Consider the following 27,687-nt stretch of genomic DNA (forward strand, 5'->3'; position numbering starts at 1 on the left):
GGAAGTTGAAAAACCTCGCCAACCATTTTCGTCCTCAACTAGTCATTGCAAATGAAAATAAACACTCGTAGATGCAACTTTTGACAATCAGTTGAAGTGCTATTCCGCGAACACCAGGTGGTTTTAGTATTAGCTTAATTCAAATGTAACCAGGAAGGTGAATGAATTTCAAAAAGACTAGAAACATATTTTAAAGTGTAACTTATCCCTGTTTCTTCACTGTCTCTTTACTGGAAAAAACAGTAATCTAGCTAGAACTTGTTTAGTTACTAATACGTCAGGCACCATCCTACGTCCTATGTGTGCAATATGCCATTTAAGTCTTGTAACAACCCAGTAAAGAAAGTACTTTCTTATCCCCATTTTACAGATGAGGACACTGAGAAATAACTGCACATAATCATGTAGCCAGTGAGTGGCAGAGGTAAGATTTGAACCCTGGTCTGTCTAACCCCCTTCCTCCAGTCTATACTCCCAGTCAGCTGCACACCTCGCCTCTCAGGAGGTAATCGTTTCCAGTAATAGAGATTCCAGTGATCCATCGGCTGAGAGAGTGGCAGAATAGGCAGATGATTCTAGAGCGTGTGACCTCATTCAGACCTTGAAAATGAAACTTCACTTAAAAAAAATAGCCATCTCGCCCTCATACTTAGGTTGATCTACCTACAGTAGAATGAATCAATGACGAAGGCAGCATTTCTAATGTAGCAGCAAGTAATAGTCCAAATTTTTAAACAAAGCTTTGGACAAGCTTACTTTCCCGGTGGATATCTGTCCTTCAGATCTTGGAAAGACATTAACAGTAAAACGTGTTGCCATTTAGTGCAACTTTTGAATAACAATAGCATGGTGTGGTTACCCTATATTGTGCTCTTCCTAAATGATAGGCAAGGAGCTGAGCATTTCACATACGTCATCTCACCTAATCCTCACAACCCCACGAGGTGTGTACTTTTGTCCCATTTTTATAGATAATATCCCCTTTCCCACAGATAAGGAAACTAAGAATCAGAGATGTGAAATAATTTTTCAAGTTCATACAGCTTCTAAGTGGTAGAGTTGGGATTTGAACCCACAACGTTCCAAATCACATCCCATGTTTCGCATCGTGTTTTCCCCTTACTACACTTCAGCAGTAATTCCCATCATGACCGGCTTCTACCCTAATCGGGTCCTCCTCCAGTCCCAGTCTTGGACAAGGCACCACCATCCAGGCATCCTATCCAGAGACCTGAGAGTCCTTCTTGTCTTCTCAGCATCTGCTCCTACCTACATCTAACCCCTCACCAAACCTGCTCACTCTAATTCCATCATCTCTCAGATGTGCCCCCCCCCCGCCCTCCCCCAATGCCTACATTTGGAACTCCTAATAACAGACTAGAAAAATGTATGAGAAATCTCCTACGAGTGCATTAGAGATGTTAAAATAGCATTTGTAAATGAAAAACACTTGAAGCATAGCCAGAGGATTGCCACAGGTTTAAAATCCCCCATTATGGGCAGGAGGAAGAAAAAAGAAAAACTAATAAACTCTATTTTGAAAATTTTGTCTCTCCCCCACCCCCACTGAAACATACTCATACATCTCCTATGACTATGAAAATCGATACAACCGTTTTGGAAAATAATTTGGCCATATATATCAAGAGTCATAAAAATGTTCATCTCCCTTGACCCCATAATCCCACTCTCGGGAATTTACCTGAGTGAATGATTCAAAAGAAAAAGAAAAAAAGGGCTAGTTGTATACAGATGTTTGTTACAGCAAGAAACTCAAAGCAGAAGAAATGTTGAATTATAGTGGAATAGTGAAGTAAATTTCAGTGTAATTAACTCAGTGGTGTATTAGGCAGTTGCAAAAATAATGAATGTGGGCAGTAGGTAGAACCTTGAAAAAATATAAAGGAAATAATGCTGACTGAAATATATATGCTCCACAATTATAACTACATAAAAATATGTATTTTTACAGATGAAAAGTGGACGGGGCATTGGATAAATGTAAATAATGTATAAGATTGATTAGTGGGCTTATGGACACAGCTTCTTTCATGCTTTAGAATGGATGAAAACGTTTTCAAGCCCCTTTGAAGCATCCTGATGAAGGGAGTGGCTGCGGCTGTGATTGGGGTCTCCAGCCCCAGATCTGTGGAGGGAGGGGCCTTCCTGCAGCTTGCTTTACTGCACATAGGGAAATTGGCCAGCTCCCCAGACAGGGCCGTGGCTGCCCAATGTCAGGGACAGCTGGCAGAACCCTCGGAGGCCTCCCCATCCTGGAGACAGAACCAACTCCTTGTTCCCCTTAGTGACTTGTCCCCTGGTAACTGAGAGCGGCTGGGTCAGGAATTGGGTACTGACTCTCCCCTAAGGATAGAGTCTGTCCCAGGTCCAAACAGCAAGTCAAAGTTCCTGGGCAAGAAGAGGAACATAGGTCAGTATCCTGGTGAGGGCAGGAGTAGATTCTGGGTAGCTCAGAATCACAATGATTAGACGCTGGTGAGGAGGATTAGAGAGATGTATCAAAGCTCCCAATGACAAGATTCAAACCCCACAGGGCACTGGGCTTGGCCTCACTGCCCACTGCCCCCGTCTGTGGTTGATCAAGTGGCCATTCCAACCTTACATGCCTAGTCAGTCTGCTCCTCAGCTGAGCCTGCTCAGCCATCCCACATGGCATGACCCCCTTTCTTCTCTCTTCTGTACCTCTCCCTCCGCTTCATTCTCTTCTTTTCTCCCTTCCTTGGCCCCAGCCCTGTCAATGACACCCAAGGGCGCAGTTTAGTCCCTCAGTGGGACCCAGTGCTAAATGAAGGTTGGTTCATTAGGATGGGTCCTTACAGATATTGTGTTGGATTTGTCACTCTTGTCCCTACTGAGCAATTCCAGATGTGGCCAATTGCTGGAGGCTTGGGCAAGGCTCTCCACAGTGCCATCCTGTGAGTAAATACCAGTTCATCACAAATGAGATGCCCGACACTGGCTTTCTTCTGGCTACACACAGAAAGGCCAGAGAACTAGGTCTTTGGCTGATCAACACGCAGCGGGCAGGAAGCCAGCAGGAGCTCCACTGTCCCTCTCTACCATCTTGGACTTCCCTCCCGAGCAGCTGCCTTAGGATTTTTAAACGCTATTTGTTCGGGGGACAGTAGTTTTTGCCAAGGCTGTCAATGGACTCAAAGGAGTTTGAAACTGGGTAGCTCAGAATCACAATGATGGCTCTTAGCCTGTCCTCTCTTGGCAGGTGCCCCCTGTGCCCATGAGAAGATGGATAAATCCCACCTACAGAGAAACTCACAGAGAAGAGACCAGAATTAATTAGCAAGAAGATGTTGTTATAAACAACATTTTCTTAAGCAATGCGTTTGTTACTTTTAATCCCAAAGTTAAACCAAATCAGACTCATCCAGTTTAGACTAGTAAGAATCTGTGTCAAGGAAGACAGAACTAATATGCTTATTATCATTTGTACACCAATAGGTCCACCTAAGCTCTTGGGGGCATTTAGAAACTGCAAATATTAAATATTTAAATGTAAATATTCCATCTGGACTCTTCTTATATTTTGCAGCACTTGTTGTTGTTCTTATGGTTGTTGCTGTGGATTTAGGGCAGGATGGCTCAACCTGGGCACTATTGACATGTGGGGTGGCTCATTCTTTGCTGTGGGGCCGCACTGTGCATTGGACGATGTTTAGCAGCATTCTTGGCTTCTACCCAACAGATGCCAGGAGCACGCCCTCAACTGTGACAACCGAAACATTTCCAGACACTGCCCAATATCCCCTGGGGGGCAAAATCGCCACTCTACCCTCTGAGAACCATTGGTTTAGGTAGGAGAGGTGGAGGAGGAGGATGGTCCCTAATTCGGAGTAAAATTCAAACCGGTTCCTGCGCAGATGATCACGTCCTCACAAAGAGACTTCTCCACGAATGGGATGTTGCTGCGCTTTGTGTCAGAAACTGAATAGGAAGATAAAGTTTCTAGCGCCACCATATCTAGAAAGGAGAATGCCCTAGCAGAGACACCCTGTTATTGATGGTCACCTGGCACATCTGAAATGTCCCTGCTTTTACAATGGCACTTGTGTGAGTGGGGGCGTTTACAAACTTATACACAGGCAGAGTAAGAAAAACAAGTTTTTAAGAAAAAATATTCATCTCGTGGTTCCTTAAAATGAACCCCCTTAGCACACCTCCAGTTGTGTTTGGTCTTATGAACTCAGACTGTCTGGGCTGCAGAGAAGCTTAGAAGATTAATCAGAAATGACGAAAGCATTTCTGAAATTCTTAGGTATGTTAATTTCATATAGAGTGATATTTACCCTGGTTGTCTGACTTGTGGCTTTTTCAGCTACACTTATTGGCAAAAATGAGGTCCATACACAAGCGATGATGAGAAATATGAATTCCTCACCTGCGGAACTTAGAATATGGACTACAAGCTTGTATTTACCATTACTACACAGAAATGGGACATTGTGTGTCTTATTTATTTAGCAAATATATATAATGCTTACTATATACCAGGCACTGCCTTAAGTGGCTCATAAATATTAATTCATATAATACTTGTAACAAGTCTATGAAGTAAATACTATTGCTGTCTCCCATTTCACAGTCAGCAACACAGAGGCACAGAGAAGTTAAGTAATTTTCCCAAGGACACACAGCTGGTAGGAGGCAGAGACACTATACCACCTTGCCCTGGGGAATTAAAAAAAAGCAAGTGATGAGCTGGAATCAGCCTTCTTGTCCCATCTCTGTCACTTTCAATTTGCTCTTATGTACATTGCTTAGCTTTGCTGGGCTCCATCTCCCCAGCTGTAAAAGGATGAAGTGAAATCAGTGATTTCCAAAGTGTGGTGGAACAAGAGATTATTTTAGGTAATATATAAAGGAGATTTTTTTCATAGTTATATATTTATTTTCATATTAGAAAAAATACATGATATAGATAATCTATCTATCTCTATCTATCTATAATGTCCCAAACCTGTATTATCACAGATAGTATTGATGAGATGAGACCCGAGTGGGTAGGAGCACCATAGTTTAGAACCAAGTTCAGAAAACGGAATCACACAGCTGACGAGATAGGCCCTTGACACTCACATGTCCCCACCCTACCTGAGTCAACATGGTTTGAGTGGCGATGACTCCATTCCCCTACACCAAGGTGGCCGTCTGACCCAGGCCTGGCCACACCGATGGTCCTGGAGATGGGCATGTGATCCAAGAGGGCCAGCAAGGCCTCTCTGGGGCTTTTGCTGGAATGATGAGACAGCTCAGGACTACCAGGGGCCTCTTGCCACCGCCTAGAGGGGATGGAGTCCAGACAGAGACACAGAGGGCCAGGAGCGCAGAGAGAGGGGCTCGGGGGCACCATCTGAGCCTCAGAGCTGGCTGGGTGGACACCAGATCTACCCTTGACCTTTCCATTATCTAAGGCATGTCTTCCTCTGGTTTAAATTTTGTTTCTGTCCCTTGCAGAGTTTCAGTGATCACAGGTAGGAGATGTGGTCTTGGGATGTCGTGAACAGCTGCTGTTTTCTAGTACCAGCTGGTGACAGCATTGGCTAAAAAGCTACGGCCACTTCGGCGGGGAGAAAGGGGAGACACGGCAGCCACATCCACTCCTCTGCTGGAAGTAATGGCTGTACATCTCTGCTGTGTGTCAAGCAGCATGGGGAGAGCAGAGAGGCAAACTCTGGTACTGATTTCCCTGAGCCTCCGTTTTCTCATCTGTAAAATGGGAATAATACTGTCTCCTCGGTGGGGCTGTCCTGGGGCTAAATGGCATGACACATCGAATGAATATCCTGACCCCACAAACTGGTAGCAATCCTTATGTTGTGCCAGTGTTTTCTAGAAACTATTGTATTGAGCGTGATCCTCACCACAATCCTACACTTTAAAGTAATCATTCCTGTTTTGCTCCTGAGAAACTAGGATTCAGAGAGGTTAGGTGACTTGTCCACGATGAAATGGCCAAGAAGAAACAGAGTTGTCATCTGAGCCAGGTCTGACACACCCAATCCAAGGCCTGGGTGTCTTGAAGGGACATTTCAAGATCTGGAAGCATGTCCCCAAGGAGCGAGTCATCAGAGGCGAAGGAGTGGGAAGACCACCAATGGTGGCAAAGAAGTAAGACAAGATAGCAAAGCAAACTCCCCGAGAGCTCCTCTTACATCCTGCCCACCTTGGGAAGTTCCTTGGAAAATCCTGGGGCTGAGGCTCAGAGGAAAACCAGCTTCGTGGAACAAAGGTATAGAATAATCCAGCAAACACCCAGTCCCAACGCATCAAGAGGAGCTGACATTAATACACGACCACAGATCCCAGATGTTGTTATGGTTGGATTACACGGACTTGGAAAGTTCGGGCATGAAATGCCTGAACGATAACAATAGAAAAGAGATCAAAAGCCCAAAGAAAGAAATCAGGAGAAATGAAAAACAGAAGGAACTGCAGGGCAAGATGAAAGCAGAGAATTACAATTTGACACCAAAGCGGAGCCAGTGTTTAAGGTTTTGCTGGCAGTTGACCCATATCCAGATGAGATTTCTGCAGCATTACTGGAGGTATGAAATTACCACCTTTGAGTGGTTCTGTAGACTTCTGGGACCTCAGGGTCAAAAGAGTTCCCTGACAGTCTCCTAGGCTCACCCCGGCCTTTAAATAATCTTGGAGGTGCTCAGCGCCTGAATCTATTCAGCCCCTGTCATAGTCAGCTCCTCCATAAAGGCTAGGGAGATCAGCAAGGTAGAAGAGGGATTGAAAATACAATCCCCCTGGCCACAGTCTCTAAGAGTCTCATTGCCCCACGGATCAGAACACTCTCAGTGTCTCAATTCAGATAGCAGAGGATCTAATTTACACTGACTTTAGCAAAAGAGAGAAGGTGTTGGCTCAGGTAACTAAAAAGTGAAGAGACATCTAGCTTTAGGTATGGTTTGATCCAGGGGCTCAAAAGATGTCACCAGGACTCTCAATCTCTCTGTTCCATTCCATATTTGCCTTATTCTCAGTCTTCACGTGGAGACACGGTGTCAAATTTCAAGCCAATATCCTCCTAGGCTTGAGTCCAACAAATCTCTCTCCCAAAAAGTCGCAGCAAAAGAGTCATCAATACCCACTGGCTCTAATGGGGTCACATGCCCATCCCAGTGACCAGAGGAATATGATGCTCTGACTGTTCTGAATCACATGCCTGTACCTAGAACTGGTGGTAAAGTCAACTCCGTCTCCAGACTGAGAACTGAGAGTAGGAAATGAGTGTTTCCCCTGCAAAAGTAGGCTCTCATCATTAAAAGAAGGTAAATGGGTGCTGGAAATCAAATCCAATGGGTCTCGCGCATTCCCCACCCCAGCTCTGTCCCCTGAACATGATCCCCTTTGCCATTTTCTTCCATCACAGCAAAATAGGAAGTAACAGCATTATTACCTGGCTCATAAATATCAATGCCATATATCATCCACATAAGAACCACTCATTGACACCTACTTTGACCATGCAGTGTTCTGGGCGCTGGGGACACAAAGTGAGTCCAAGACCTGGTTCTCATCACTGAGAAACCCACACTCTAGTAAGCTTAGGGGAACATTGGTCTTAATGGAAAAACATTAACCTGAAATTTTTCAAGAAACGTCTCGTTTCTTTAGTTAGGTCTCTTGGGAAGAGAGCTGCCGTGCCCCCTTCCCATACCCCAAATTTTAACCAATGACTTGACAATTAACAACACACTTTTGCATTTATTTTTGTATTTGAGACTCTCAATATCCTTAGGAGCTATTTTTATTTAGCATTTTATGGATAAAGGAGAAAAGCTCAGAGAGGTTGGGTGACTTGCATGGAGTTGCATAGCTCAAAGGCAATTATACCCAAACTTCAAATCTTCTCCTCCAACCACACCCCAAGGCACATGAACCTGCCAGAACTCACAAACTCTGCTGCTCATGTTGGATACAAAGGAGGCCAGAGGTCCAACAAGAGGTTGTCTTGACAGAGGAGCTGGAAGCCATCAGAGGTCCAGACTGTTGTCTTGCATTCTGTACTACCCAAGCAAGTATACAAAATTGGAAGTCTTCCTACAGTTGAATTCATTTACTCAACAGCATTTGTTTGTTCATTTGGCCTGTTTACTAGATGCCAGTCACTGGGCTAAACCCTAGAATTACCAAGACAAAATAGGTCTATGCCCTCCAGGAATGCACATTTTGGGAAGGCAGAGGAGAGTAACTGTTGGCAAAGCCATGTGAGGAATGCAATGGTCAAGGAGGGCACAGTCAGCCCAGGAAGCCAGGAGGAGGACACCGGCCGAGATGGGGAAGGCTTTCAGGAAAGAAAGCCCAAGAGAAAGAACGTGGGGTGCATCAGCTATCAGGGTTGGGAATGGTAAAAAACATCTGCATGAACTGGAAGTGGAGAGTAAGGAGGGGGAGTTGGGGGGGCGAAGCTGGCGATACTGGAAAGTGAACATGGACACAAAGGAGATTGGCCACTAAACCCTGCGGGCTCCAAAGTGGACAGAGACTCGTCTAAGCTCCCTCCAGCTACAGTGCAGTAGATGAGTTGGATGTGGGCGAGTTTGTAGGTGCACAGAGCAGTCAGAAAGCCATTGGAGTCATCCTGGTGAGAGCTGGTGGCCCCCAGATCTAAAGCAGGACTGGTGGAGATGGGAGAAATGCTCAGGTTGGAGAGGGATTCAGATGGAAGACGAGCCTGGACTGGCAGGGTTAAAGAGGGAGGTGCCATGGAGCGGAAAGTCAGAGGTGGCCCCTGGGGTCCTGGTCAGTATCTGTGCCTGGCGATGTCAGTCAATGAGAGGGGTGTGGGGTACATGGGGGGAACATGCTGAGAGGTTTTGAGCTATGTCGAGGTTGCAGTGTTTCGGGAATGAAACAGGCGAAGTCCACTGGGCTGCAGGATATGTGGAGTGGGGCTTCGAGACCAATCTGGGCTGGAAAGAGAGGCAGGAATTATCCTGAGATATCCAGGGAAGTGCAGTGCATACAGGTGGTCGCTAGCGCTCTGGAATCGGATACATCACATGGGCGGAGTTTATCGAATGCAAAACAGACCAAGTATAAAGTCCCAGGAGACAACACTTAAGGGGTATGAAGAAATCCAGGAGAGACAGACGTCCTGGGAGCCAAGGGAAGGGAAAGTTTTCAAGGAGAGGTTAATAGTCAAAAACCACAGGGACATCTGGGGAGATAAGGGCAAAACAGTGCCTCTTGGATTTCGCAAGAACAAAGTCCTTGGGCTCCTTGGCAAGTGTGTCAGTGAAAGGATAGGACCAGCAGCCAGCATGCAGTTGATGAAGAGGAGAATGGGAGGTGATGACATTGCTGGGGACAACTCTTTCAAGAAGCTCGGCAGGGAGGGGATGGAAAGAGATGGAGCCGAGGGGTGGAGAGAGAGTTTGGAGCCTGGGGATTTTGGCTGTTGTTATTGTAAGACGGTACAAGGCTTAGGCAAGTTTATATGACCCTCAGCAGGCGGGTGGGGATGGATGCAGGGTTCAGAGGGCAGAATGAGAGTCTTCCTCTGAGGCTGGAGGGAAGAAGAGGAGAGAGAATCAAGATGTATACAAATGCACTGGTGTGAAGGCAAGACTTTGAAAGAAGTCAGCCCGATAACCTGAATTTCCTCAAAGAATTAGGAGGAAAGAGTGTCTGCCGAAAGCGAGGGGACAGGCCTGAGTGGGCAGGCAGGGCTGGACTTGAGGATGGTGGTAAAGATTTTGAGCAGCGCTGGAGGGGCAAAGAGAGACCGCCAAAAATCTTGGGACCATTGAACTTAGAAGCTCTAAGGTCCCAGTGGCCCAGAGCCGTCCAATTGTGTGGTTTTCAGATCTTCTGATCTGGAATTCATGGCAAGGTCAATGGGGCTGGGCTGAAATATTTTACATATACAGAAAGAATTAGCTAAACTATTAAAGACAACAAAATAAAATTGAAGAGAAATTGTTTAAGCTACTCATGGGAGCAAACTTTTCAAGCATTTTGGCAACACCTATCTACTGTCCTAGTGTGGGAAGGTAGAAAAAGACACTGATCCATTCAGTGACCCCTGGAGGTAGGTCCACAGAATTCCTACTTGACAACGCTTCTTAACCTGAATTGCTTTACTAAGAGCCCTTGACAGTAAAACGTTTCCAAATGTGCCCTGATTGATATTTTTCAATAATTCAGACTGGGCAATGGGAATGAGTAGAAACCCATATTTTAAAACTTAATGGAAGTTTTCATTTTAAAAAATGAATCCTAAGAACTGAAATAACAGCATGCTGGAAAACCCAATTAATGTAAGGTATACAAGCAATACTTTGTGTATGTATCTTTGACTTGGAACAACAGTCAGTGTTCTTGTTGACATCCTGCTAAACCCAAAACAGATCTACTATGAGGGATGGAGAGGGGGCGGGAATGGTTAGCCAATGGTCCATCCTCTCAGCTTTTGGGGGTTGTATATTCTGTAAGGGGAGTGGGGTGGGAGGTGAGGGATGGAGACCAATCTTAAAGATTGCTCTTGGGGCCAGCCCAGTGGCACAGTGGTTAAGTTCGCACGTTCCACTTAGGTGGCCCAGGGTTCGCTGGTTCAGATCTCAGGCGTGGACCTACACACTGCTTGTCAAGCCATGCTGTGGCAGGCGTCCTACATATAAAGTAGAGGAAGATTGGCACAGATGTTAGCTCAGGGCCAATCTTCCTCAGAAAAAAGAGGAGGATTGGTGGCAGATGTTAGCTCAGGGCTAATCTTCCTCAAAAAAAAAAAAAGATCGCTCTCATGTCAGGGTTGTGGCAGGCCAGAATGAAGTGAGGAAACCATATTAGAGATCTGATGAGAGATGACAGTGGCTCCTGCCATTGCAAATGGTGGCATTGGGGGCAGAGAAGTCGGCAGGCTGGAGCATATCTCCAAGGAGGAGCTGACCCGGCTTGCTGAAGGACTGAAACTAAGTGGAAAGGAAGAGAACAGACCAAGAACAACTCTGAGATTCCTGGCTGAAAATTGGAGGGAGGGCAGTGCCACACAGTGAGATGGGTAAGAGTTGATGGGGACCATGTTGGGGAGGCTGCTCCTGGGGGAGAAGTGTGGAGTTCCATTTAGGACTGGTTGAGTTGAGATGCTCGTGGACATCTAAATGGAGATGCCTGTCTGCTTGGATGGACTGGGAGTTGTGGGCCTGGATGAGACCCTGCTTGACTGTCACGATTTTACCTTTTCAAAAATCATCCTTTGACGTTTGGCATGGAAAGTGTTTATGCTACAGATCAAGGATTGGCATGGATATTACCAAGTAGGATTCCAAAATTGCATTACATGTACATGTATATACACATCCACGGACAGAAGTCTAGGAGGATTACAGCAAAATGTTGTCTAGGAGTCATTCCTGATTTGAACATCTTCCCTTCATACCTCAACCACCAGTTATGACAAACATCCTCTTTAGTCTTAAAGGGAAGTCCAACCCCAGAAAGGATTGTCCTAAAAATGTTTAATATAACATTATTCATTCCAAAATTATTCACGAAGCCTACACGGTATGGTGGAGTGTGAATAGGGTGACCAACTTGTCCTGGTTTGCCCAGGACTTTCCCAATTTTAAAGTGAAAGTCTCATGCTCAAAGAACCCCGTCAGTCCCAGGCCAACAGGGACAGTTGGCCACCCCAAGTGGAAATCAGTTTACTCTCCTGCTTGGATCATGGATTTGCTCCTTACTGGCCACCTGGGCACCCGTGAGAAGACCGCTTCTGCTCTCTGCCTCAGTTCGGTGGCAAATATATACCCCTGTTGTGCACGTCTAGTTGTGAGGATGAAGTGAGGTCAGCATATGAACTTAGTAAACCATGACAGTCGGTGCAAAGGGTTATTATCACTTTGTCCCCAAAATAACTTTACACATTGGCAAGACTTTGTGTGACATTACAACATAAATAAGATGAAAGAACAATTACCAAGAAGATGGTCATTGATTACAAGCTGACCATATAATTTGTTGTCTAAACCAGTGTTGAGCGTGAAAGGGGAACCCTTAATTAATACACTTGGATAACAGTAGTAGACAAGGACTGTCCTCAGTAAACCGGGCCATGCAGTCACCTGGGCATGGACCACAATGTGACTTGGGAACAGGACTGGCATCACAGGCATGCAACCAGAGCAATCACACAGGGCCTTACGCTCAGAGGGCCATGCATGTGGTTTAATGCTCTGCTGTCGCCCTCTTGAAATTCTTAATAGCTTTTGAACAAGGGGCCCCACATTTTCATTTTTCACTGGACCCCCCAATTATACAACTGGCCTTGGGAGAAGCCTGTGGTGCAGCAGGGAGAGATGGCGTGCCCTCTGAGACCCCTTCCAGGTGAAGGCAGCTAAGCTTCCAGGCCCCCAAGCAGAAAGTTCTGGTATTCACCCCAGCGGGTTCAAATCCCCTGGACTTAAAAATAGCAGCACATAATGAGATAAAAGATGGAGCCTGGGGTCCCTGAGCTGCTGCCTTAACTCCATTCCACCAGGCTCAGAGCAGGTGCCGGCCTGCAGCGGGGAGCCAGCCAGCACAAGCTCAGAGGTGTTTCCCGGGAACAACCGCACGCCTGTGTGAACTCTGGTTTTGTCCTTGGCCAACACTTCCGCAGCCTGACAGTCTTGGGCAACTGAGCAGCTGGATGAACCCTCGAGGGCGTCTGAATGTTAGTCATCCTGTGAAGTTAAACCTACTGATGTGGCAAACTCCAGCCACGCTAATGGCTGCCAATGCCAGTGATGGGGCTTCCAAGGGCAAGAACTGTAAAATCTGGTTCACTATCTTAACAACCCAGAACAAAGCCAGGTGGCATGGCCAGGAGAGGGCAGCTCAGAAGTGAATAAGAAGTGGATCCCATACGCCGGGGTGAGCCCTAGAAAAGGCAGCAAGCAGCCAACTACAGTAGAGCGCTCGAGCCTGATTGGGAGGCGGGGAGGGGTGATAGAGACCATTGTTTTCCAGTCGTGCCTCCCAGGGCCCCACCGTCCCACTCAGTTATGGCAATTTCTCAGCCCCCGCCCTCCTGGCATTGGGGTGAGACCATTCTCTGTTGTGGGTGCTGTCCCGTGCATTGTGGGCTGACTAGCAGCGCCCCTGGCTTCTACCCACTAGACACCACTAGCAGACTATCCCCTGCAGTTGTGACAACCCAAAAATGTCCCCTGATTTTGCCAAATGTCCAAAATTGCCTCTAATTGAGACCCTCTGGTTTGTGGCATCACAGAGTATCTACATTCAGGATGACTGGGAAGATTCGATGAGTTTGTAAATGTTAAGGTACTCAGAATAGTGTCCGACAGGGTCAGCACTCTGTAAGATAAGTATTTGTCAAATAAATAAAATTATTGTACCCCTGCTGCCCGATTCTACCCCACATGGAGTCTGCGTTGGCCGCCCTGCACTGTCATCACACCACGGGCTCTCTGTGCCTGCACAGCCGCCACCCCGGGGCCTTGTTCACACCTCTGTTTGTGGCTCTCCCACTTGCTACCAGGGCAAACGTCTTACCTCTCTGTGCTTCAGTGTCCGCAGTGGAAAAATGGGGAGAATCGCTGTATTTATCTCATGGGTTGTTTTGAAAATTACGTGTTGTCATGTATGAAAGGCACTGGCACCAGTGGCTGGCACACAGTGAGTGCTCCAGGACTGACTAATGGGAATTGTTATTACGGCCCAACAGTGCCTGGCGGGTGTTAAAAAAACAAACACGCACACGCTGTGTGGGCCTGGGTGTTGTGGGTGTGTGTTTAAGACTGGAAACTGTGTGCTGGCCTCCAAAATCAATCAGGGATTTTTCTTTTTTCTGCTTCTTTTCTCTTCTCTCTCTCCTTTTTTTTTTCCTTTTTTTGAGGAAGATTAGCCCTGAGCTAACTGCTGCCAATCTTCCTCTTTTTGCTGAGGAAGACTGGCCCTTAGCTCACATCCGTGCCCATCTTCCTCTACTTTATATGTGGGACGCCTACCACAGCATGGCTTACCAAGCAGTGCCATGTCTGCACCTGGGATCCAAACTGGCGAACCCTGGGCTGCTGAAGCAGAACGTGTGAACTTAACTGCTGCACCACCGGGCCGGCAACCCTCTTCTCCCTCTTTTTTTTAATGGGGCAGGGAAAGGATGGTAGAGCTGGGTCCTACTATACAATGCCCAGCTCCACTTCCTCCTTAGGTTGCAAAGCTAACCTTGGGTTTCTAGAATCTTCCTCTGTGGCAGATCTGTCCCGTGCAGCTCCTTCACAGGAGCGAGGAGTGGGTGGTAGGGTGAACAAGTGTTCAGATTTGCCCAGGACTGACTGGGTTCCTAGGGGGTTAAACCCAAAAAGTCCTAGGCCAACTCAGATGAGATGGCCACCCCAACTGAGAGTGTGGGATTCTCCACTGGCTAAAATGATCCTTCATTGTCAGAAACCCTATTCCCAGTGGGAGGCTCAGAGACGCGCCTCCTGCCGTGCCACGGCTCCCTGGCTTTCACAGGGATGTGGGCGCCTTGCCCGGCTGCTGCCCTGCTCCCGCTCTGCCCCTTCCTTGTGCCTTGGGGTCTGGCAGTGGCATTATCCCCTAGCAGGGCCCAGAGCCTGCCCCAGCCCCAGCCCAGCGGCCAGCACAGGCCCTTCCAGCCTCCCCCGCCCCCATTTCAGGACCCCTGTGCTTGCTCACATATGGTCTGCCTCTGCCCAGGTGCTGCCCAACACTGGGTCTCTCGAAGAGAATCGCTGGAACCAAATCTCAGTGACTTATCAGCGTTCTTTCGCCTCCTTCCAAAGCTTCCAGAAAGGACACTTGTGGATGAGGGCAGCAATTAACTTTATCATCCATAAACGATCAGAAGTAAAACCCAACAGCTGGTGTGAATCATGAGCACCATCACCACTTCAAAAGTTCGGGGGTTTATTTTTTCTGGTCCAGAGAAGGCTTGCCACTTTTCAAATCTACCCCTCCAGACCCTTCTTCTACAGGCAGAGAACTTGGACCCACTGAAAATCATATAGCTCTCCAACTGGCCACGGGGAACCAACCTGGGGCACGGACACCAGGTGGGACGGACCCCAAGCAGCCCCCATGGAGGCGAGGAAGGCGGCTGAGGGGCTCCTCTGCAGAGGGCAGCCATGAGCCTAGAATTTTAACTTACGCTCTTGATCCCACGCCAAGGCCCCAAGGAAAAGGAAAGAAGTCCCCCACCCCCTCCTCCACCCCCGCTCCCTGCCAGTCAGCATGGTAAAATGATCTGGGAAGAAAAATGAGGGGAGGAAAACCAGACGGAGGTGGAGAGGCTGCCCAGAAATGGCTGCTTTTGTCAACTTGGATTTCTTCGCCGGTAGAGACAGTGTCGACGGAAAGCAAGTGTGTTTGTTCCAAGAGGGGATGCCCCTTAGAGGAAGGCGCCAGTTCCCAAATGCAGATAGATCCACAGACAGAACTACCATCACCACCGCCCGCAGTCTCATAACGGCTCTATCATAGAACCGGTCTAAAACCATCGGGCGCGCACCCTTGACAATGACCGGGTGGTTAATAATGGCTCATTAGCCTCTTCCTGGAGATAATTTACATCTCGTCTGAGCCTCTGCTTTTCAGGCATTTTCCTGTCTCGGCTCTGGGCTTTTTCTTTTTCTTTTTTTAAAACTAAATCCATTTAATACTCGAGCTGATTCTCCAAAATACCTTAGATCAGTACCTACAACTTGAAACTAGTTTTTTTACCCCAGCGAAGAAATTGCCTGGCGCTGATCCCTACTGACCCTTCTTGATCTCCTGTAGTTGAAAAGTGCCTTTGGTGGGGGAATTTTAAAAATCATTACCACCAAATACTTCAAATGGAATTCAGATTGGAGCCCACTGCACATTTCATGGCTTCGTGACATTCTTGTTCAGGAATGAATCTTTTATGAAAGGTCTATTTTAAGTGGCACCTTCCAGAACCTTATTTTTGTCTCAGAAAGGAAAAGGCAGAGGCAGGAGCTGGAGACTTCCGACTCCCCCTGAGCTTAACTTGGCTCTCAGCGGGCGAGGGCGGTGGGATCTGGGCAGATCGGGTGCTGGCTCTGCTCTCAGGCCCTGCCGTTTTTTCAATCAGCCTGTTTTATTCAACTGAAAACAACCCCTGAGGGCTGAAGCACGCTGTCTCCGCTGTTCCCGGAGGCGGAGGATCTCATCTCATCTCGGGCACCAACTGCTGACCAGTGGGATTTCTCACCTCCGCCAGGGAACAGCCCCTTTGAGTTCCCCACACCTCTCCGGGCCTGGAGGCTGGTTCTGGCCCTCCATCAGCGGACCCGGAGTTGTTTTTCCAGGTGTGAGAGAGGCTTCCATTGAGTCGTCCGCCCACTCTTGTCTGTTCATTCCACAGATTTTTACTAACTTCTGTTAAGAAGAAAATATCCAAAAACTTGGAAATACGGCAAAAAGATTACTTCACACCCTTCCAAAGTCATGCTAGAGCGTTGTTTGATGAGCCCTGCTGTCCTAGACGGGACATGGACAGGTGGACATGGACTCTGAGACCGTGGGGGAGGGGGAGTTGGTTTACTGGGGGCGGGCGCTCTCAGGAGAGACGCCTGTAAAGCAGTGAGGAAGGAAGCATTGGGCAGGGGAGAAGCTGAGGTGCGGTGTGGTTGCCGCTGAGGCCTCAGCCCACTCCACGCAAACCTCTGGAGCTGGGGTGGCCCTTCAGTGTTGTCCCAAATTGAGTCAAGAGGACCAGGCTTTGTAACACCTGTTCAAGACCACCCAGGGGTGGGGGAGGGAGGGTATAACCTTGGGGAAGGCAGCTTCCTTCCATCTCAGGCAATTCCCAGTGAGGGACAGAGCTGTCACCCATCAACGGCTGACATTCACAGCAGCTGGGTGACAGTGCTGCGCACTGAAGAAGGGATCTGGATAACACCAGGAGGTCACTCGATATGAAGTCATTTTGACTTCTTATTTATTATTGATTAAGACCAAGACGCTAACTTATAGGAAATTGATAAGTTACCAATGATGTTTGTCCGGTAGAGATAGAAACAATTCCTGTCTGGTAGAAAAGATAGCCCCAAAGGTCACAGACATTGCCCCACAGGACACTCATCAGTTTTGAATTTAACTTAGCAAAGTCACTTCCAGCAGTTTCTTTCAATGACAACATGTACTTCAGTCTCTCGTACTTTCCTGTGAACCAGCTTTATCATCCTGCTGGTTTCCTCGTTCATGAATTAGATAACCTTTGACCCACCGGGGGCTAGGACTAAGGAGAGGAAGGAGGGGCACCTAGAGGGGAGCCATCTTTGCTTCGTCCCAGTTCCACCCCTGGACCCATACTTACTATATTATTCTGAGTCATTTTTTAACTTCTTTTGAAACTTAAACTTTGCCTTCTCTGAGCACCTCCTGTATGGCATTGAGTCAGCCACTCTCTGATGAGCTCTGGTTATTTGTTGGGGTCTATAACTCACTCCAGAATGGCTGGAGGCGAACAAGTACCCGCTGTGCTCAAGGCAGTGTCTGAGGCACAACGATGAAGCTGGGAGGCTGTATGGTGAGGCAGGTGTGATCGAAGGCCCTGGGTTCAAATCCACTACTTACTATTGGCCATGTGGTCCTGGGCAGATGACTGAACCTCTCTAAGCCTCGGCTTCCACATCCTTAAAATAAGGTCCAGAAGTACCGCGGGGAGCGAATGCATGTAAAGCGATTTGCCCAGGAACCGCCATATAAGGATTCAATAAATGGCAGATATTATTACTAGCCGTTTTTTTTTATTGTGGTAAATTACGTACCATAAAATTTATCGTCTTAGCCATTTTTAAGTGTACAGCTCTGTGGCATTAAGTACATTCACATTGCTGTACAACCAATCTATTTCCACCATCCATTTCCAGAACTTTTCATCATCTCCGACTGACACTCTGCCCCCGTTAAACACTAGCTCCCCCTACCCCAGCCCCTGGCAACTGCTCCTCTACTTTCTGTCTCTATGAATTTGACTGTTCTAGGGACCTCATATAAGTGGAATCATACAATATGTGTCCTTTTGCATCTGAATTATGTCACTTAGCATAATGTCTTCAGGGTTCATCCATGTTGTAGGATGTGTCAGAGATTCATTCCCTTCAAGGCTGAATAATACTCCATCATATGTCTATACCACGTTTTGTTTATCCATTCATCGTTGGTGGACACTTGGGTTGTTTCTACCTTTTGGCTATTGTGACTTATGCTGCTGTAAACAAGGGTATACAAATAGCTATTTTAGTCTCTGCTTTCAAGTCTTCTGGGTAGATACCTAGAAGAGGAATTGCAAGATAATATGGTAATTCCATGTTTCATTTTTTGAGGAACCACCATACGGGTTTTCCATAGTGGCTACACCATTTTATACTCGCACAAGCAATGCAAAGGAGTTCCAATTTCTGCACATCCTCATCAACATTTGTTATCTTCAGCTTGGTTTTTTTTTTTTCTATAATAACCACCCTACCTGGTATGAAGTACTATCTCATTGTGCTTTTGATTTGCATTTCCCTAATGCTTAGTGATGGTTAGCATCTTTTCATATGCTTATTGGCTACTTGTATATCTTCTTTGGAGAAATATCTCTTCAACCCTTTGCCCATTTGTTAATTGGGTTGTTTGGTTTTTGTTCCTGACTCCTAGGAGTACTAACTATTCTTCAGAAGAGGAAAGCTAATCTCTGTCCACCCAGGATACACATATAACACACACGCACACAGACTCCAGGCCACGCGATAGAGTTGGGGTGATAGGACAGATCTCTGAAACATGAAGCAAGAAAGTGCCACAGCGGTGCACAGACTTGTCTGGAAATCAGCCACTGGGGTCAGGAGCGCAGGCCACACTCAGAGGCAGGACACTCCAACCAGCCCCCAAGAACATCAGGACACTGGCTTCGTGCGTGCAGCATGCTCTAACCCAGAGAGATGAATGGCCACAGATGAAGCAACTCAAATACCCAGACAACTTGGCTCACCACCCACCTACCAGGAGAGGGCTTGGTCTTTGCACCCCAGCCTCTGTACTGGGCTCATTGATCTCATCTGGCAGAGAAGCTGAACAAACTGGGGCCTGTCCTTCTCTTCCTACCAATGCCAAGGCAACGAGGGAGCCAGTGACCAGGAATGTCTGAGCTTAAAATAGAGAGGCCCAGTGCCAAGATCAAGGCTCTTCTTTGTGTTGAGAATAGCACTCTGACTTCTTCTTAGTCTGGTTGTGTGTCTAGCTCAGTGCCTGGAACATTAGAAGGGATTCAGTAAAAGCGGTGTTGAACTTGATGGCCCTGGGTGAAGCTGGGAGCAGCCCACAGGAAAGGGACTCTGTCTCTTTCCAGGGAAATCAAGGCACCCCCTTGCTGAGACTCTGTCACATCTTCACAGATACCTGAAATAATTTCTATGGTGCAGCAGTGGACAAAACTTTGCATCTGTCTTAGTCAGCTAGGGCTGCCGTAACAAACTATCACAGAGGGCGTGGCTTACACACCAGAAATGTATTATCTCACAGTTCTGGAGGCTAGAAATCCAAGATCAAGGTGTTGACATGCTTAGTTCCTTCTGAGGGCTGTGGGGAGAAATCTTTCCATGCCTCTCCCCTTCTGGTGATTTGCTGGCCATCTTGGACATTCCTTGACTTCTACCATATCTCCCTGACCTCTGCCTTCATCCTCATGTGACATCCTCCCTGTATCTGTGTCTTCACATCTTATAAGGACACCAGTCATGTAGGACTAGGGAGCCCATCTTACTCCAGTATGACCTCATCCCAACTTAACTAGTTACGTCGGCAGTGACCCTATTTCCAAATAGATCACATTCTGAAGCACTGGGGGTTAGGACTTCAACATAAGAATTGGGGAGGGGACATATTCAACCCATAACAGCATCCAAAATCTACATCAGTCACCTCCTTTCATTCTGAAAAGCCACAAAATAGCAATGGCATTGTTTCTGAAAGGATGTTGGGGAGAGAAGGTCCTGTCATCTGGAGCATCCCCAACCCCTAGCACGGGCCTTATGGAAAAGGTGGGAGCAGAAGTTTGAGAGTCAGATAGGCTCTTCCTTACAGCTTCACCATTTCCTTCCTGGGTGACCTAAAACTTACTTAATCTCTCTGATGATCAGTATTCTCATCTACATAAAAGGAATGAAAAGAATCAAATGGCAGAGTTGTTGAGACAAAGAAGGTAAAGTATAGTGCCTAGTCTATAACCAAAAGCTTAAACACATCAGTGCACTGCTAATGGTCACTTTTTCCATAGTAATAGAGACCCCAAGTTTTAGCTAAGCATATGGTCACCCAACTTCTTCTTGCTGCTAAGTGTGGTCATGTGACCAAGTTTGGCCGGTGACATCTAGGCGTAAGTATCATGTGGCAGCCTCTAAGAATCATCTTTAAGAGGATACTCATGCACACTCTTAGCCTTTCTTCTTCATCTTATCCACCTTCCTGCTGATGATGGGCATGATGGTTGGATGATGGCATCTTAGACCATGAGGTGACATGGGGAATGGAGAGCATGCATGGTGGATCAACACGATGGAAGGAGTGTAGGCCCATCAGGGCATCCTGGAGCAGAGCCCTCATACCAAACCTGGACTTTCATGGAAGAGAGGAAATAAACTGACATCTTGTTTGAGCTGCTGTTACTTGAGGTGTCTTTACTCATAGCTGAACCCAATCCTAACTGATACAGTTGGGTCCCTTCCCAGGCCCAGCATAAGTGACCATTACATGTTTGTTGGATTGAATTGCATCTGTGGTGTCACTGGGAGTCCTAAGGCATTCATACCCACAAGCTTTCACTGTTGGACTCTTCCTAGCCTTCAGGGTTGCATGTTCTGGTGGTAGACAGCAGAGGGGCTGGCACCCCTCCCCTGGACCCCACGTCCCTGTGCAAGTAGTGGTGAGTCTGTGACTGAGAATAAACATGCTTGCTACCCTCTGAGCACAACAGAGCATGTTACTGAAGGTCCATGGGGTACTAGTTTGTTCTATTCGTAGCACACTGAGGGTAGGTAAGAAGTATGGAGGGAAGGGAGTAGAGAAAAAGCAAAGCAAGTCCCTGAGCCCTCTCATTCTGCTTCCTCTCCCAATATCCCAGGAATAAAAGGGCTACCATTCTTGAACAGTTTATATACACGATTAGCAATCCTGCAAGCCAGGGAACACCTCTCGTTTGGCAGATGCTGTTTGGTGATTTGCTCAAGGCTCACGCTATGGAGCTGTAGAGCCAGAATTTGACTCCGCCAGCTTCTGAAGCCTGAGCTCTCCCCAAACCCATAGTCAACTCCCCGAAGCCCTCTGTCCACATTGCTCTTGGAAAAACTGTGCAATCCCAGGCCTACACTCAAGTTGTACTGGGTTGCTGTGCATGCAGGAGCCCACCGCCATCCAGGGCATATGAGGTGGTAGAAACAGGATGGGCTTCAGAATGTCAGGGAGACCAAGGTACAAATCCTTGCTCCCACTCTCAGCAGATCTGTGACCTTGGATATATACCTTGGCCTCTAGATATTCGTTTCTTCCTCTGTAAACAGTAAAAACACCCATCTCAAGGGTTTCCCAGGAAGACTAAATTGGAACCAATGTGACAACTTACGTAAAGTGTCTGGCAGAAGCAGCAGCTCAATAAATATAAATAGTAACTCTCTTCCCTTTAGTTTTATCCAGACATCCTGCCTAGTAAGGACTTTGGGGACAGAAATGGGGCAAATCTAACATAGCACTCCAAATCGTCCTCCAGCCCTTCCTGCCTCTCGCCTGGCAGCCTGGTAGAATCGCTGGAGATGAATTAGAGAATCAAAAGATGAGGAGCCAGTCCTGTCTTGGCCACTTGCTCACTGGGTGACCTTGGGCAAGAAACATAACCCCCTTGAAGACCTAATGAGATTGCATACATGAAAGAAATTTATAAATCATAAAGGGTTGGGCAAACAAAGATGGCGGCCCAGTGCTCGGACGCAGCCTGGGGACAGAAGCCATCACTCCACATGTTTTCTTTTTAGAGGACAGCTGGACAAAGGACTCTCCTTCACAAAAGACTGGGGAGAGCAGTTTGGTTAATGGTCCTTCACCCAGGGGCCAAAAGGTGAAAGGTCACAGTAAGGCCTTGTCTGCCAGGGGAATTCCTGCTGAGAGGCCTGGGGGCTGGTTGCCATTGTGAGGCCCAGAGCAACTGGCTCTCTAACCAAAGAAAGGGGTACTTTGTTTCCAAGATTCCAGGGAAACTGAAAGAGAAGGAGGAGTGTGGGTAAGACTGAGGCTTCCAGAGATTCTCCCTTGCTTCCTGACCAACACGCTGAACACTCAGCAGAATTCAGTTGTTCCTTCAATGACGTCTATTGTTACTATTATTAGTTAACGTCTTCAACCCTGTCTAAAGCCCAGGCCTGTGCTAAGGAAGCACTGTCTCACCGAACCCTCCCAGCAACCCGACCCAAGGCTGACCTGCCTGAACATCCCCATTTAGCTGATCTGGTGACTGAGGTTTGAGTCATTCCCCGGTGTGACCCCCGAGTGCGTGCCATCCTCTGTGAGTGCTTACTATACATCAGACTGTGCTAGAGAAAGGCTGGAGAGACTGAAGTGACCCCAACAAGGTCCCTGGCATGAAGCCTAGGAAGCAGCCAAGACTTAAACGGGAAGAGGGACATACACAGAGTTTGTGGGACCCCAGCTCCAGCAATCCTCGCCTTGTCTTCTGGCTCAGTGGGGGAACCACCATCCACCAACCACCCTGGGATTTTAGAAACTTGAAAGTCAGTGTCTCCTTCACCTCTCCTCTACACCCAGACGCTGGTCCAGGCTGACTAGTTTGACCAATGTCAAGTTGCTGGCCCTAGGCTGGGAGTGACCGGAAGTCTTCATCATCTGATCTCTGTTACCGAAAGTCCTGAAGACGTGAGTGCAGGCTTTGTTACAAGGAAACGGGCAAGATCGTGAAAAGGGCCCGTCATTTCAAACAAACACAGATTGGGCTGCTTCACTTGACTGGTGATTTCACCATACTCTCAACAGCTCTGGGATGTGGTTCATGTCTTTACTTCATAGATGAGGAATCTGAGGATCAGAGATGGGAGAAGCTTGTCTAGGGTCACACAGTGAGGGGGTAGGGAAGGCACATGTTTCCAATCCAGGGCATTACACCATCCGGATTTACAAAGCAGGGAGAAGGAAGCGATTAATGATGCCTGGAAAAAAGATGCTTCCAGAAAGTCTTAGAGGAGAAGTCTCTTGACTTGGGCTAACTTTAGTATGGGCTTGGAAGCTAGGGTGCCTGGGTTCAAATCTGATCTCCACACTCACTAGCCTTGTGACCTCAGTTTCCTCCTGTAAAACGGAGGTGATAATAGTACCTACCTCTGGAGATTGTTGTGAAAACTAAATAAGCTAATGAAAGTAAAGTGTTTAGAATAATGTTTGCAACAGAGCAATCCAGGTGCTATTCTGTCATGGAAGGATAATAATATTATTCCACTAATATTCCTATTGAAGGATGATAATAATTTGTTGAGTATCTATTCTGTTCCAGGCCTGCACCTGATGATTTTATTTGTATCATCACTACAATACTGCAAAGTATTGGTTTTTATGCCCTACTTGAGGAAATTGAAGTCCAAAGAGAATGCGAGGGCCTCCAAGACAGTCCCCAGTGTCCCTCACCTCCTGGGATTCATATCTGTGGGCAGCCTTCTCCCACATGAATCACGCCTGACCTATGCAACCAATAGGATGATGTGGAAATGGTGGCTTGTGGCTTTCGAGGCTAGGTCATAAAAAACATGGCAGCTTCCACATTGCTCTCTTACATGGCCAATCTTGGGGCAAGCCATCGCCGTGTCATGGAGACTCTTCAGCAGCCCTCAGGGTTGGTGGATGTAACAAGTAACTGCAGCCTCTTGCCAATGGCCAACACTCAGGCAGCAACACGTGAGGGAGCCACTGAGGGAGCACATCCTCCAATGCCAGCTGACATCCTCACCACAACCTTGTGAGATCACAGCCAGGGCTGCCCCGATGAGCTGCTCCCAAGTTCCTGACCCACAGAAACTCTGAGATGATAAATGTCTTTTTAAGCCTCTAAGTTTTGGAGGTAATGTAGTACACAGCAAACAGTAATGAATACAGAGGATGAGTAATATGCTGAGGATAACAAGATTTAAACCTGGGCTGCCTGGCTCCAGAGTCCAGCCCATACCCACCCCATCATGGCTGAGGAGTGATTTCCACAGCGGACAAGAAGAGGAAGGATGTTCCGGGTGGAGGTGTACCGCCTCCTCACACTAGCCCCTCTCAGCAGACTCCAGCTGGTTGGAGAGGAATGGTACATAAAGATACTGCGCTGGGTGCTACAGCCAGGAGAACGGAGGGCTGCCCACTGGCTGGCAGCAGCTGGCTGACCACGTCACTCCTTATTTGCTGAGGAGCTGTGGAGAGGAAGGAGGTATTCGTCTTGTTTGGAAGCCTCTGATCCAGGCCAGTGAGCATGGCAATGCTCAGCCTTGGAGATCCAGCTGCTACCGTCCAGTAGGGTCCCAGGCTGCCACCTTCCTCCAGGCAGAGCCACCCCTGGGCTGGGCACAGCCACCCCCTTCAGGAGCTCCTCTAGAGGAAGGGAAGGGGACTTTTCCTGTCCCTCAGCCCCAGGGGCCTGGAATTCGGCCTCTTTCCACTCTGCTGCCAGCTGCCCTCTGCTCAGCAGGGCCCTTGACCCTCCAGGAAGGGCCCAGGAACCACGCGAGCCAAGCGCTCCCAGCTCACTTTCTCCTGGGCTGCGCAGAATAGCCAAAGCGCCCTGGCTTGCTTTGAAAGTGCCTGGGGAGCTTTTGATCCCCCGCAAAAAAAAAAAAAGGCATTTATTATCAGAGACTGTTTGTTCCAGGTTTTAGTATCCTCAAGAGACAAAGTGAATTCTCTCTGCAGTTGAAGGAGTTTCAAAATAGAAAATCGGGGGGTGGGGGGAGGCGCTGGCTGGAAAACAGCATCTATCACCCAGGAGGGAAGGGGGACCATAAATCTCGTGGCGGCTGCAGGGGTCTGGAGGCCTGGCATGGACCAGCAGACCGATCTGACTCCAACCAGGAGGTGGCGGCGGGGAGGGCAGAGCCCACGGGCACTTCAGCCTTCCCTCCCTCAGCTTTGGTGGCCACACTCTGCATGTCTGTGGAATCCTGTCCTCTCCCCTCCCCCCTCTGCCCTTCCATCCATAAAGACCCTCTCTTAGCGTTCATCAGGGAAGAGGACCACGAGGTTACGTTGCTGACTCTCTGCACACTCCACAACTCCCCCAAAGAAATCCCTGAGGCTGGTCATTAGCACGCAGCCACCTCACCCTGGCAGACACATCACTTGAGTTCCCTGAAACTTTCGAACCCATTCCTTCAAGAGAGTCTTATATTGTCAAGTAGAGGGAAACTGAGGGGCTCTGGAACCAAACAGACTTGGGTTCAAATTCTGGCTCCGCCACTTTGTGGGCCCCTCTAGGTGACCTCAGATGAGCTCCTGGTGTCCTCTGCCTTAGAGTGCTGTTGGAGGACTGAATGGGGAAATGTGTGTAGAAGGACCAGTGCAAGGACCAGCATGGGGAAGAAGCCCAAAAACAATAGCTATAATGATGCAGGGTGAGGATGAAGAAATTGAAGCCCAGAGAGTGTGGGCGACAAACCCAAGGTTGCAGAGCACATGGGATGCAGAGCCCAAACCAGGCCCTGGGCTTCCGATCCCCACTCACCTTATTGTTTATTTCCCTAAACCAGCTGGACATCTCCCATCCCCACCTGTAAAATAGCGGCAGAGATCTATCTCTCTGCAGGGCCTCTGCGGGGATAAACGAGAGCAGCATGGCTAGCATTGAACATGTAGATTCTAGAACCAAGTGCTTGGGATCAAACCCCAGTTCTCCATTTATGAACTCTGTGACTTTGGATGAGCTGTGAACAGCTGGGTGCCTTGGTTCTCCGATCTGTAAACTGGAGCTAATAAGGACCTACCTCATAGCCTCGTTGGGAGAATTAAATGGGTTAATAGTCAATAAACAGTCTTCCAATGGCAGAACCATTATTCTGACCTTCCCCTGCCTAGGGTGCCCAGAGATCTAGGCTCACCAGGCACAGGACAGGTTTCCAGGAGATGGAAGGAGCTGGCTGCAGAGTGACCTCCCACCTGACCCCACACGGGGCTGCTGGGTTGAGGGCAGGCACTGCTGAGCGCTGGCCAGACAGGGCTGGGATGGGAAGAGAAGGCCAAGGGGACTGGAGGCAAGCCCTCCACCGCCCGCTGCCCTCAGCCAGGCGCCACCCAAGCAGTGCCTCCTCTCCAGCTCAGCGGGATCGCGGGTGCACAGGCCAAGCTCTTGGGTAACCTGGTTTTGAGCAATTCTCTAGAGGAGAGCGAAGTGTCCAAGGAGCACATGAGGGCTGTGTCATTACATCCTTTGGGTTTGTTCTCTGTTTTAAAGACATTCATTAATCAGTCTCACTCTATTTTTAGACAACTCATGCCTAGCCCATCAGCCAGACTCTGGCCGCACTCTGAGAGTGAACTTGGTTATCTGTTTTTTTTTAAACCAGTTTTTTTTTAAAAAATGAGAACTGAAGCAATTTTTTAATGTTCCCTTCAGGAGGGGGAGATATACAGAGGTCACTTCTCAGCATATCAGCAGCTTACAAGCTATGGAAAATCAGGGCTTATGCTTTTTTGCTAAATTAAGACAAAATTCATTGTCCTGCTAACAGAGTGTCCATCCATCTCTGCTTTGGGACTTTCCACCCTGTTTTGTGATTGCATCTTCAGGAGTCGGGTTCCTCTGTCAGATTGGGAGGAACAGGGTCTTTCTCCCTCACCGTTGTCATGATTTCTGCACGAGTGTTCTCTGCAGTTAACACGGTGCCTGAAACTGAGGGGCTCTGGGAATATTTGTGGAGTAAATGCTCATTCTTCCCATCCCCATCCCCTGCTCTCTTCAGCAAGGCACATGGCACATTGCGGGCAGGCAGTGGGGGACAGAGTTTTTGCCAGCTCAAATTGCTCTCCCTTCCCTCTTCTGATACAGAAATCTTCTTTCCACTAGGGACCCATCTCCTGTGGTTCAGATAAAGTGACACTTGCTCAAGGAATTAGACATGTGACCCAGACCTTGGCAGAGTTCCCAATCTCCATGAAGGTGGTTAGTGCAGGCATGGAGCCCTGAGCTAAGAAGAGTCAATCAGAGCACCCCTGAGAGAGTGAGACAGCTGTCAATATGGTAGCCACTAGCCATGTGTAGCTATTGAAATTTAAATTAATTAAAACGAAATAAAATTAAAAATTCAGTTCCTCAATCACACTAGCCACATCCAGTAGCCACACATGGCTAGTGGCTACTATGCTGTATAGCACAGATAATAGAACTGTTCTATTATCATAGAAAGTTCTATTAGACAACACTGACCTAGATACCGCCATATTTGAATCAGACCTGAACAGATTTCTTTCCTTTTTTTTTGCTTAAGTTTGAGTTTCTATCATATAAAACCTAAACAGTCTGGATCAATATAGTATAGGACTCGTTATAATTCATCAAGCACTCCTAGGTGCCGAAGTTCATCCAGATGAGACAATTTACACACCTACAGAATCATCTGTTTCCAGACAAGCCGCATCAGCAGATCACAGAATACCAGA

This window comes from Equus caballus, chromosome 11 (assembly GCF_041296265.1).
Source record: "Equus caballus isolate H_3958 breed thoroughbred chromosome 11, TB-T2T, whole genome shotgun sequence".
Classification (NCBI taxonomy): Eukaryota; Metazoa; Chordata; class Mammalia; order Perissodactyla; family Equidae; genus Equus; species Equus caballus.